Source organism: Myotis brandtii, unplaced genomic scaffold (genome assembly GCF_000412655.1).
Source record: "Myotis brandtii unplaced genomic scaffold, ASM41265v1 scaffold299, whole genome shotgun sequence".
NCBI classification, from domain to species: Eukaryota; Metazoa; Chordata; class Mammalia; order Chiroptera; family Vespertilionidae; genus Myotis; species Myotis brandtii.
The window spans coordinates 1,131,428-1,144,288 of NW_005361430.1; the positions used below are offsets into that span (position 1 = coordinate 1,131,428).

At 37.9% G+C, this 12,861-nt stretch overlaps 1 protein-coding gene across 2 annotated transcripts in view; it reads right to left on the reverse strand.

The window, feature by feature from the left end:
* Positions 1-7,212, reverse strand: part of LOC102253889 (solute carrier organic anion transporter family member 1B3) — a 49,686-nt gene extending 42,474 nt beyond the window's left edge. Inside the window, exons 1-2 of one of the 2 annotated variants that reach the window (XM_005869578.2) lie at positions 7,197-7,212; positions 146-274 (exon numbers count right to left, since the gene is read on the reverse strand). The gene's annotated coding sequence lies outside the window, so the exon portion shown is untranslated. Of the gene's footprint in view, positions 1-145; positions 275-7,196 lie in introns of those variants that run through there. The other variant, XM_014542349.1, reaches the window with a different exon arrangement.
* Positions 7,213-12,861: the final 5,649 nt, after the last annotated feature.

The following is a 12,861-nucleotide window of genomic DNA, read 5'->3' on the forward strand; positions in this document are numbered from 1 at the left end:
GTGTATTTTAATAAACATTTCCTTTATAATTATTCAAAGTATGTGTATACATTTTTGGGGATACCCTATATTTTGTCCTTGAAATTTGTGGAATTTTCTCACATAGTAAAAAATTTTGAAATTAGAGAAGCTCAAAGGCTCTTACCTGAACTTAGAATCCTACAACAGCAGCAAGAAGTCCATCCCTTTAACTGTTGTTAAAGTCTGTTTTTAAATAGTTAGTTGGCTTTTCTTTTTTATCAGTGCAATGATGATTAACCATCAGGTCATTGTCCTAGGCAGATAGAAGAAAATTAACTAGCTATTCTAAGAGTCTGTTCCAGACTCCTGTATTTTAAAGATTATATTTGTCAGAATTTATAAATTCTGTAAAAGTTCATTTATTATGCTTTATTTCTGAGAATAACTTTGTTTAGTTAATTAAGCTGGTTTCTTAATATTTTTTCTTTAAATATACAAATGAAACAGACTATAAAACTCTTCCAAATAGAAAACAGTTCAAGGCCTTTTAAAAAATGTTGTCAGGTTACTTTAGCATTCAAAAGATAAAACACACTTTTTTTTTTTTTTTGGAAGGGAGAGAGAGAAACATCGATCTGTTGCCTCCCACACGTGCCCTGATTGAGGATCAAACCCACAATCTATGTATGTTCCCTGTCTGGGAATCAAACCAGAACCTTTTGGTATATGGAATGATGCTCCAATTGATTCAGCCACCGGCCAGGACTAGAATAAACTCTTTTTGCTTGGTATTTGGGGGAAGTTCTAATATGATATGGATGGAAACGGGATGTCTCATATGAAATAGTAAATAACCAATTTATTAAAAGATAGGTCTTCCAAGTGACAAAATTTTAAAAAATGGTAAAAGTCAAGACTTCACTTCATGATAGATTACATCAAAGCCTGGAGAAAGAAAGGTTACATAGATTTCTTCTATTGACTTGGCTTTAGAGAAGAGAGGAGCTTGAACCAATTGAAAATTTTCTTTTGGAGGGGTTAAGTTTCATCACTCATTCATTTAATCACTAAGTCAGACATTTTTAACTCCCTAGGATACCTCAGACATTGGGCTCTGTTCTGGAGGTATACTGATTTAAATCTCACATGAAAAAATATGTATATTTGTTATATTATATGTGTAACTATTACATATAGCTATTATATAGAGCAGGGGTTCTCAAACTTTTTAAACAGGGGGCCAGTTCACTGTTCCTCAGACCGTTGGAGGGCCGGACTATAGTTTTTAAAAAAAACTATGAACAAATTCCTATGCACACTGCACATATCTTATTTAGAAGTAAAAAAACAAAACGGGAACAAATACAATATTTTTATTTGCATGTGGCCTGCGGGCCGTAGTTTGAGGACCCCTGATATAGAGAATACATTAATAGCTATTATATATATGATGACTATTATAAAGAGCAATACACACACATATACACAGACATAAATATGTAGCAATGTGAGGATGTATATATGAAAACATTGTTGTCCCTTATCACTTCTGAAGGACAATTTTTGAAACAACTGCAGCAATATATAAGTTCTATATATCGGCTATTTGATAGGTTAGTTGGATCCTGGTTTATTCTTGAAAGTTTGGAATCATGTGAAGAATCAAAGAGTGTGGAGAGCGAGAGGGGTTTGGAAAATTATTATTTTTAATTAAATATATTTTTATTGATTTTAGAGAGGAAAGGAGAGGGAGTGAGATACAGAAACATCAATGATGAGAGAGAATCATTGATTGGCTGCCTCCTGCATGCCCCACCCTGGGGATTGAGCCCACAACCCGGGCATGTGCCCTTGATGGGGAATCGAACTGTGACCTCCTGGCTCATAGGTTGATGCTCAACCACTGAGCAACACCGGCTAGGCAGTTTGGGAAATTCTTAACTTCTCAATTAAGGGAAACTGGGAGATTAGGTCCCAGCTCCCCAATAGTCTTCCGCTGAATCAGAATCTATATGGCAGGCCAAGCTTACGCCCAGGGCATTCTGATTCAGTTGAGCAAAGATTATGCTTTTTATGCATTTTTTTAAAAAAAATAAGACTTCAGTTCATTTTTTTGTAATGCCAAATTTTGAGAACCACTGTAGCAGAGATAGAGAACACTTTCAGTTGTTTTTTTGTGGATTTTCTTTTCACTCAGAGTAGGAATACAGTTTAGGTGTTCCCATGCTACTGCTTTTCTCTGCAAATTTTTGTTCCTCAAGGTACATCCCATAAGGTAAATAGGACATATTAACTGAGAACCTTTATACTCCCTAAACTATGGCTATCTGGCGAAATGCTGGAGTGTTTCCAGAGGTCAAAGAGCACTTTTCATGACCTTTTCTCTGCCATGACTGAGTAAGTAGCGAGACTGTGCTTGTGCGACTTGTGAAAGAATATAGTTGGTTGGAGAAAAGGAGTTGCAACAGTTCTTTCAATATTATGCTAACATCTCTGGGTCAGGAGAATTGCAAAGTTTGCTTTAGAAATCCATTAATATTTACTTCAGAGATAATCATTACAGTTCTGATGACATGTCATGTTCTTTGAAATCTGATAAATTTTGATGCCAATTTGTCTCTGATACTTGCTAACTATATGGACTTACATAGATTATTTAAGTTTTCTGCTCATCAATATTCTCATCTATAAAGTAGGAAGACAATGCTTGGGGTAGAATTAAATAATGTGTGTACAGACATTTACACAGTGCCTGGTACATTATAGATTCAATTCCTAATATCTAGTGAGTGTCATTCTATGAAATTTGTGTACAGCACTATAAATATTTAAAGCGATTAATTTATATCAAACAAAAATAAAAGTCTAAGACATGTGCCCAGTGTTTTTTCAACGGTTTTCACTCCAGGTTCTCAGGTGGGTGCCTTCAGGTTCACACAAATCTGTCACTGCCTGCCCACCTTACCTCCCTGGGCCATGGTCAAGAGGAAGCCCCAGGAGACTGTATACTTCTAGAAAGAACCCCACATATCCCTACTCACTGACACTAGGCTCCACCATCATCATGGTTAACCTTATTATGACCATCTCCTTATGCTAGTCACCGCCAAAGAAGGTAGGGATTCTATGATCCCTCTCATCAGTTACTGTCTAATCCCCAAATAGCTCCGCACATCTGTGTTTTTGCCCCTCACCTCCTGTCTCTACCAATCCTAAACCGAGATCCTTCTCTTGATCTTTATGGAACTCATGTTTAAGCACCAGTAGAATTACCTTTTCCTTCAGCCTTTTCTCTGAATTTATTTTGCTTTACCTATTGCTCTGACTTAAACCTGGACCTTCCCTGGAGTCCTGCCTCTCCTGCTACCATGATTAATGGGGGCTGCACCATTCTCCATGCTGTGTCATTGCTCCACACTGGATGGACTGGTTTCCAATTTGTATTTCCACTTTCATACCCTCTTCCCTCAGAATCCATCATTCATATCAAAAGACTATCACTTATCCTTCTGTTGGAATTATCTACCAATCCTTAAGTCACTTATTCCATGAGAGTTTTAGTTCTTGGCTCAAAGCCAGTCTCTCAAAATAGTACTGCTATGATCATTGTTGGTGATTTCAATGACCATGAAGAGAATCCTTATCACTCTGGGGCTTCTTAGTTTTCAACCTTTTCTTCTCCAATGATATTCCTTCTGCTCACTCCAATGGACATAGCCTAGACCTGTCACACCAAAAACTACAAGTTCTCCATAATATCAGTTTCATGAATTGGATTATCACTGTCTTCCAGCTCATACTCTGTAGTACCACAGATGCAACAATGCTTCCACTGACCAGGATCTGTAATCCACTGATAGATTATTCCAGGGATTTCACTGTTCTTTATTTTATGTCCTCATTTTCCTCCACATCTGGATTAAATTTAATTGTCATGGTAATCACTTCCTTCAATATATTTTTTCAAATCATTTGTGACTCTGGAATCATTATAATTGTTTGATAAAGCTACAGCCTTGATTAAATCCAACTCATAGACTATTCTGTCCATCCATGCTGATGAATGTAATTGAAGAAAAACCCAACTTATGATCATGAAGCTGAAATGGGCCCTTTGTTTTGGCAGCTAGAAATCATGTTCCATTTTTCTTATCAAAGTCATCTTGCTTTCTGAGTAACTATTTTCTTTGCTTCATCTCTTTCCTCAAAATCCAAGTCATCGTTCCTATCCCCACCTTCAGCTATGACTATTTCACTGATGAAAACAAAGAATAAAACTTCCAAGAGCTCCTTTCACCAACATCTGTCTATTTAGTGAATCAGTACCACATGTGTGCCTCCATGACCTATCCAGGCTCTAGCCAAGGCCAACCTCCACTTGTACACCATATTGCCTCCTCTCCTTGTGCTCCCAAGGATGTTCACTTTGATTTTCTAAAGAAATGTTTCCATTAGCACAGGAACATACTATCACTTTCATGTTTTCAAAAATCTTTCTTTTGATTTCATTCCCCTTCTAGGTATTGCACTATTTCTTGTATTATTTTTTACAGAAGAAACAAAACCTTCTCAAAAGGCTTATATATTGTCATTGTTTTCCATTACTTTCTTCACATTCTTTCCCGAATACACTTCAATCAAATTTTTGCCCCCAATCTTCACTCAAACTTTTCTTGCCTGCATCATAAATTACCTAAATGCTATATGTAATGGTCATCATCTGACTTGAACTACTCACAGTATTTTTCAGAGCCTATTATTCCTTCCTTGAGGGGAAATACATTCTAGGAAACCATCCTTAACTCATTTCATATTTTTATACTATTATAAATTATATTATTTTAATTTCTGTTTAATGCTAGTATGTAGAAATAAAACTAATTTTTCTTTATTGAATTTGTATCTTGCAACCCTACTAAGTTCACTTAGTAATTTTAGTGGATTTTAAAAAATACATTTCTTAGAATTTTTAGTGCTTTAATGTAAGGGAATGTGTATAATACCATTTTGTATGCAAATAAAGACAGTTGCCCTTCTTCCTTTGCAATTTGAATGTTGCCTTGTTGCACTAGAACCTCTGGTGTCCTTTCTAGACTATCATATCCCAAAATAGAAGTGGTGAAAGCAGGCATCCATCCCTTCCTTGTTCTCAATTATAGAGGAGAAAGTTTTCAGTCTTTCATAGTTGGATATGATGCTAGCTGTAGGTTTTTTGTAGGTGTCGGTTAAAGAAGTTCCCTCCTACTTCTAGTTTTCTGTGAGTATTTCTTATCATAAATGAATGATTTAAGATTCAAAAGTCAATTAAGTAATTGACCCGATCAGTAGCGTAAAGAAGAAAAAAAAATCTTAAACTTATATAATCATTTCAAAAGATGCAGACAAGGCACTTGGTAAATTTCTTCATTTACTCATCATTAAATCACTTATCAAACTATGACTAGAAATTCCTTAAGGTAATAAAGAGTATCTGCCAGAACACCTACATAATCCTTATACTTTATTTTTATTGGAAATCAATATATTAATGAATAGGGAGAAAATAAAGGGGCCAATAAATTGAAAACTCAGTGAGTTAGGAGGAAAGGGATACCGGGAGTAATGAGATGAAGAAAAAAAACATAAATGTATTATTTTGGAGTTGTTCTAGGTGATGACAAATACAAAAAAATGACTAAAGAATGGAGTGACTAAAGTAGAATGGAGGAGAACATTTTTCCTGCTGCCCAACAAGGCATAGAAATTTACTCAAGGCTATCTCTGTTGCGCAACGTTGTGTAAAGCATCACTTTCTGTGATGATAAAAATGTTCTACAAGTGCATTCTCAACTGTGGTAGCAAGTAGCTACATGTGGCTATTGAGTACTTCAAATGTGGCTAGGATGACCACAGAACTAAATTTTTTATTTAATTTAGTGTTAAGTAGCCACATGTAGCTAGTGTCTACCTTATTAGACAGCATTACTTCAGGATATAAGTATGTACCATGGTTGAGATGGAGTAGAAGAAGAATGGGGTTTTTCCAAGAGTGTCACAAAATTTCATTTAAACCATTCATAAGCTTTTACCTTTAATCTCTTTCCAAGGCCTGAAATACCAACTCGCGAGGCTGTTAGGAAACAGAAGGGATAGGAAATGTTGCATTGCTTCTATTTTCTTATATTATTTCTTTTCCCCCTTTTTTTCTTTTCTCTCTCCTTCATTTTCTGCTCTCTCTCAAGGTCAAGGATCAAGCATGATGTCAGAAACATTACAATCACTCATGGCATGGTAGCTGTCATAATAGACTTTTTCTAATCATAAACAACACTGCAATGAAGATCTTTTTAATACAAATGTTTGAGTACATCTATGATTATTACTGTAGAGTCAAAATTACTCATTTAAAGAGTGTCAGCTTTTCAAAACCCACTTTTAATTTGTGTTTCAGAAAGATTCTATCAATAACAGTCCCTCAATATATATATATATATATCACCTCTCAATTTATATTCATCAGCCATATATTTTTTTTCTTGGACAATTAGTTGCAAAATGGAAACTCACTATTGTTTCATTTATTTGATTATAGACCATATTCATGCTAATTCAATAGGAACTTATGACAGAGTTCTCTAATATATTTCTTATTGTATATGTATTATTTTCCTCACTCTTTCTAGTTCTTTTTGGCTCAAACTCAGAATAATATCTTTTCATCCATAAAAGGAAAAATGTGTCCTCTTGAATAGCACCACATTTGGCTTCCTGTAATATAAATCCTAATTAGCTCTGTTTTCTGATACATTCTTAACACTATAGACCACAAAAATAATTTTTTCTGGAAATTCCAATTTTCCTAGAGAATTTTCAAGTTGTTTGTTCCCCCACAACATAGCAAAGACCAGTCACAACCCCAAAATTGTCTTGGGAGCCACAGAACTCTCCTGTCCTCAACTACTGCTAATCAACTGTCCGCTGAACTTTCCCTTACCTCCTTGGATCATCTACTTATTTTCCTCAGGCCTCTCTAAGTGTATTAAGTAAGACTCCTTCATGGGTTCAGATGTCCTCTTGGATGTCTGTGGCTGCCGAACAATGCTTATAACACCACCCCCTGGCTAGCTTAATCCATCACTCCAGAAGCTAAGACTAGAGAGAGTGGTGGGTTTTGAAGTAAAGAAGGCCTAGGTGGCCAGGAGCTGACATGATGGTTATAAATCAGAAACAAATGCAAAAATCCAAGTAGAAATTACCTGTGTGGTGCTGATGACTGTGAAGTTCTCCAGCCAGTAGGTGGAAGCAGACTCCTATCTGTGAAGATGAATACTATGAACAGTTCACATCGAAGTAGTTATTTAGTACTTTGCAGCAAAAGTAGCTTTTACTCTTCAGGAACCAGCGATTTCTTGCACAATATTTATGCGGTTACTAATCCCTAATCAAAGGAGATTAGGGGCTTTCACAAATTTAACCCATGCCTAGGACATTACAATTGTTTCCCATGCAACTTCAGCTTAGGTGAAGTAAACATAATAACTAAAGAATAATACATCCTCTGAGTAGGTTTTTTCATGCTAATAAGTTAATCATGCTACATGGTAAAAATGAATTCTGTTCTTGCCCCATCCTCCCAGAAAAATAGTGCTGCTTGGCTTAGGGCCAGGAGGGCAGGACTGGACTTGGAAGGGCAAATCCACAGGGAAAAGAGCAGGGTGTGTGTGTGTGTGTTACATTATTTAGTAATGGGATAATGTTCAGTGAATTTTATGAGAGCAGAGATATATTTACAATGTTTGCTTCAAAGGTCAACACAGTTCTGGTGGTATAGTGGGTACCCATTGTATATTTGTTGAATACAATGGTGAATGATTAGATAGAAGTTTGAATGGTATCTCTTCTCAGGATTTGAGATTTCAGCAGGGTCCCTTGTCAAATTTAGGTAATATATAAAAGGAAGTTGGAGGGCAGTGGAGAATGATGATGTGGGAGGGTAAGTAATGGCCCCAAAGATATTCATGTTTAATTCCTGGAACCTGTGGCTATTACATTATATGGCAAAAGGGACCTTGCAAATGTGATTAAGAACTTAAAATGAGGAAAGTATCGTGGACAATATGGATGGGTCCTAAATGTAGTCAGAAGTATCCTTTAAGAAGGAGGTAGAAGCAGATTAGACTACAGTCAGAAGAGGAGGCTATGTGATGATAGGCACAGAGATTGGAGCTCCTATATACATATGTTGGACAAGGAAGAAGTGGCCACTAGCCAAGGAATACAAGAGGCCACTAGAAGCTGAAAACAGTAAGGAAAGAGATTGTCCTCTCAGGGCTTCCAGAGAAGGAACCAGCCCTGCTGACCCCTTGACATTAGCCTAGTGAAACTGACTTCAGACTGTGAGCTCCAGAGCTGTAAGATAACACATTTGTGTTGTGTTAAGCTGCCAAGTGTGTGATACTATGTATAACAGCAACTGGAAAATAAGACAAGTGGGCACTGCCTTCTCCAACCCTCATCTCTCTTCTTGAGCCTAGACGTTGGAGGAAGGGAGGTGTGGAAATATCAGGCAGAAGGAAGAATGCAAAAGTGGGGGGCACAATAGCAACAACTGTTACCCCAGGCTGTCTGGGAAATTTCTAGAGACTGTAGAATGTTTTGATGAAGGCAAAGAGTCAAGGAGCCTCTGCCATGAGAGGGACTGGATTCCCTCTGGTAGGGTAAAGTGGGCATGAGTGTAGGTGACGTCCCAGCCCAGATGTGGCACTTTGTGAATTCCAAGCCCAGATGGAGAACGGCAAAGACTCCCTTTAAAAGTGTACAATAACAAGCAGTCATCACAAGCAGAACTGCAGTAAACTACACACTTTCGAAGTGGCCAGGGTTCTGGCAAGGCGGTGTGGTTGTTGGTGGTGTTGTTTTTTAATGTGTGTTTCTGAATAAGGCAAAACAGATGCACTTGTCAGCCTCTTGAATACTTTTCTGTCTTGGAATTGGAATCTTTCACCACCAAAGTATTTTGTTTATGAAGCATGGAGTGTGTTCCAATCACATTGGCCTTAGGCATGAAATAAATCAATGCCTGGATTTTTAAAATATGGATTTAATCCAAGCCAGACCTGGCCTAAAGCACTGTAAAACCTAAGATGGAGTTTTACTGATGTTGGAGGCTGAATGTTAGAAAATTCAATTTATTAAAGGGTCTTATGTGTAGATGCACCTGAATGACCTTGGCAGTAAAGTCCAATTAATAGTAAATAATACCTTAATAACGCCTTCCTATAAAGAGTCACGCATGTAAAACTTTGGGTAGAAAGTTCATTAGCTTTTAGTCTGTGACATTTATGTACACATTTTTTAGGGATGTACTGATTGTTTTTTAATAGAGAAGAAGCCTTCAACACCTCCAGTTACTGTCCTGCCTCTCTCAAATCTGGGATATTTTCTTTAGTCATTGGTGTGTACTTTGTCCTAGGTTCGTTACATTGGGGAATAACAACTATTCTTTGACATGCTCTAGAACAGCGGTTCTCGCCCTGTGGGTCGCGACCCCTTTGGGGGCCGAACGACCCTTTCACAGGGGTCACCTTAAGACCATTGGAAAACACATATATAATTACATATTGTTTTTGTGATTAATCACTATGCTTTAATTATGTTCAATTTGTAACAATGAAATTGGGGGTCACCACAACATGAGGAACTGTATTAAAGAGTCGAGGCATTAGGAAGGTTGAGAACCACTGTTCTAGAACTTGAAGACAATGAATAAATCAGTAAGAAGATATATATTAAGGAGACGATAACTGCTATTGAGAAAAATAAACCAAGTTAATGGGATAGAGAGAGGGACCACACATGCTATTTTAGAGAGGGTTATCAGAAAAGGAAGGGTCTTCAAAAGGCTAATGTTTGAGCAAAGAGGGAGTGAGGGATCAAGTGCTATAGGGCAAAAATGTTGCAAGCAGAGGACTCAGGAAGTGCAAAGACTTTATATAGGGTTGCTTGGTGTGTTGGGGAAACAGAAAGTAGGCTGAAGTGGAGCAGAGTGAGTATAGCAGGAGTGGGAGGAAATGACATCTGAGAGTTAGCTGTGTTGGATTAGGTAAGGCCATGGTAACATTGGATATATATAATTCCAAAATTTATGTGCTATATTATGTGAGCATTTGAGTGCTTTATTGGAGTTCCTCAGACCAGTTTTCATCCCAGGTTAGTCTTCCTTGAACTTCACAGACCTTGGTTTTCAACTTAGTGTGGTCAATGACAGGTCTCACTGGAGAGATCACAGGATAAGAAGTCAGGGCGCCCATCTAGCAATCGCAGCTTAACTAGTAAGTGGTTGGTTTTTGTGGTCTAGGAAACCTTTCACTTCTGTAGCCCGGATCCTCTAACCTGTTACCTTACAACTTCTGAGATCTCCTGTGGGGTGATACTCTGATCACTAGGACAGTAGGGACTCTGTGTGCCTCAGTGAGCTCGACTGTCATTATGGAGTTATTTGCAAGGTATGAGCTACCAAACTTTTTAATTCACAAGTCAATCATTCTAGCCAGTCCTGGGGTTTTGAGAAAGTTTCAACCAGATAAGGCAAATGAACAATGGACTAAGACTCCTGCTCTGTTAATACCTGATTCTCTGACCTTTGCAAGTCAGGTTAACTCGTATAATCCTTTTATGTTCTCAGGTTATTCACGTATAATCAGAAAAAAATATTGATCTTTCAGGTTATGTAGAGTTAATAGGAAAAATGTATATGCTAAAATGCTTTATAGACTCTAAGAAGTATTCAAAAGTAAAGGATTATGTAGAAATGCTGCAAGATAAAATATATATCTAAATTGAAATTGAATCTTCCTGGAAAAAAAAAGTGATTTGTATAGTGCACCAAATATCCTAGAGACTTAGGTAACAGAAAACTGTTTTTGCATTATTGGTTGTGTTTTTTAGTATATTCACAGTTTCTAATGATTGAGAAAAACTTTAAAGCACTTAACCTATTTGAATTTCTAATTCCATTCCATTCCATTCTCTTATTGCCAAATTCTGAAGTGAATTCAATAAAAAATTTAGAAATTTCAGGAAGAATTACATCCAGCGTGCTTTTTAAAATCCTATTCTCAATTCCTAAATGAAGTGTATTTTTCCTATGTCACTAGTTCATTCATTTATTCAATACTGAGTTTGTCCAATGTGTAAGGTAACGTATAAGATAGTATAAACTGATAAGAGAGTCTTTATCATCAAGGTCTCCACTAGCACAGCAGATAGTACTATAGGGATGCTGTGAGGGCAAGATCCAGGGAGAGCTGGCTAGAGGTGGCTGAACTAGACTGTCAAGAAGGAGTAGTACTATGAAGCTGTACAAAAGAATGATCTCTTACCCTTTGGGACAGCATAGATGAAGCTGGAAAATATTATGCTAAGTGAAATAAGCCAATCTGAGAAAGACAAATATCACATGATTTCACTTATTTGTGAAATCTAATGAACAGAATGAATTGGCCAACAAAATAAGACCTGAACCATGGAGGCATGGAACAGACTGACATACCTTGATGTGGGGTTGGGGGGGGGACGAAAAGGGATAACCCAAAGAACTTATATACTTACTAGAGGCCTGATGCACGAAATTCATGCAAGAGTAGGCCTTCATTCCCCCGGCTGCCGGCACTGGCTTCCCCCTGGCACCTGGGCCCTGGCGGCTTCCCTCGCCCTGGCTTCATCCAGAAGGTCGTCTGAAGGACGTCCAGAAGGACGTCTGGTCTAATTAGCATATTACGCTTTTATTATTATAGATATGCATAGCCCGTGGACACAGGCAATAGGATAGTGAAGACATGGGTGTGGGGGGACTAAGGAGGGACTGGGAAAAGAGGGGTGGGTGGGAGATATCTGTAATACTATCAACAATAAAAAGTATATATATAAAAAAAGGAGTAGTAGCCATGCAGGTCCTTGCCAAGGATGTGATGCTACTGCTCCGAGGAGCTAATTAGAAATGCAGAATCTCAGGCCTCATCTCAGAACTACTGAATCACATCTGTATTTTAAACCAGATCCCCACGTGATTCATAGACACAATAAAGTTTAAGAAGCCCTGAGCTGGGTGAAAGGGTGAAAGGAGGAAACAGGAAAAGTGTTGTGTAGATAGACATAGTAGCAGGTACAAACAGCAGCTTTAGGAAACTGCACATATTACAATGTGGCCAGAGGATCCAGGTGAATAATTTGAGTTTGGGGTGTTGTGGGAGATGGAGCTGAGGAGACTGTCAGAGACCAGCTCCTGAAAGGTCAAACTTTGCCAAAGAATTTGGAGGTTTCCTGAAAATGTTGGGAGTTGCTGGGTGATTTGAATAGTAGAATGTCATTAGCAGATTTTTAAAAAATGTTTTTATTGATTTCAGAGAGAGGTAGGGAGAGGAAGAGAGGAATAGAAACATCAATGATAAGAGAGAATCATTGATTGGCTGCCTCCTGAAGGCCCCCTACTGGGGGATCGAGCCAGCAACCGGGTCATATGCCCTGACCTGGAACTGAACCATGACCTTCTGGTTCATGGGTGGATGCTCAACCACTGAGTCACACTGGCAGGGCCATAAACAGAGTTTATAGATACATGACATATACTACTGGGTTTTGTAACATACAAGAAAAAAATGACAGAAAACCTATCAACTTTGAAAACTGATCTATAATAATAAAAGCATAATATGCTAATTAGACTGGATGGCTGAATGACCTTCCAGACGACCTTCCAGACCACCTTCTGGACAACCTTCCAGACGAAGCTGAAGCAGCGGCTGTGGCTGCAAGGGCCAGGCCCCTTGCACAAATTTCATGCATCGAGCCTCTAGTAGTCTTATAATATTGAGTCTTCTCATCAGGAATATGGTTTATGTTCCTCAGCGAAATGTTATCTTT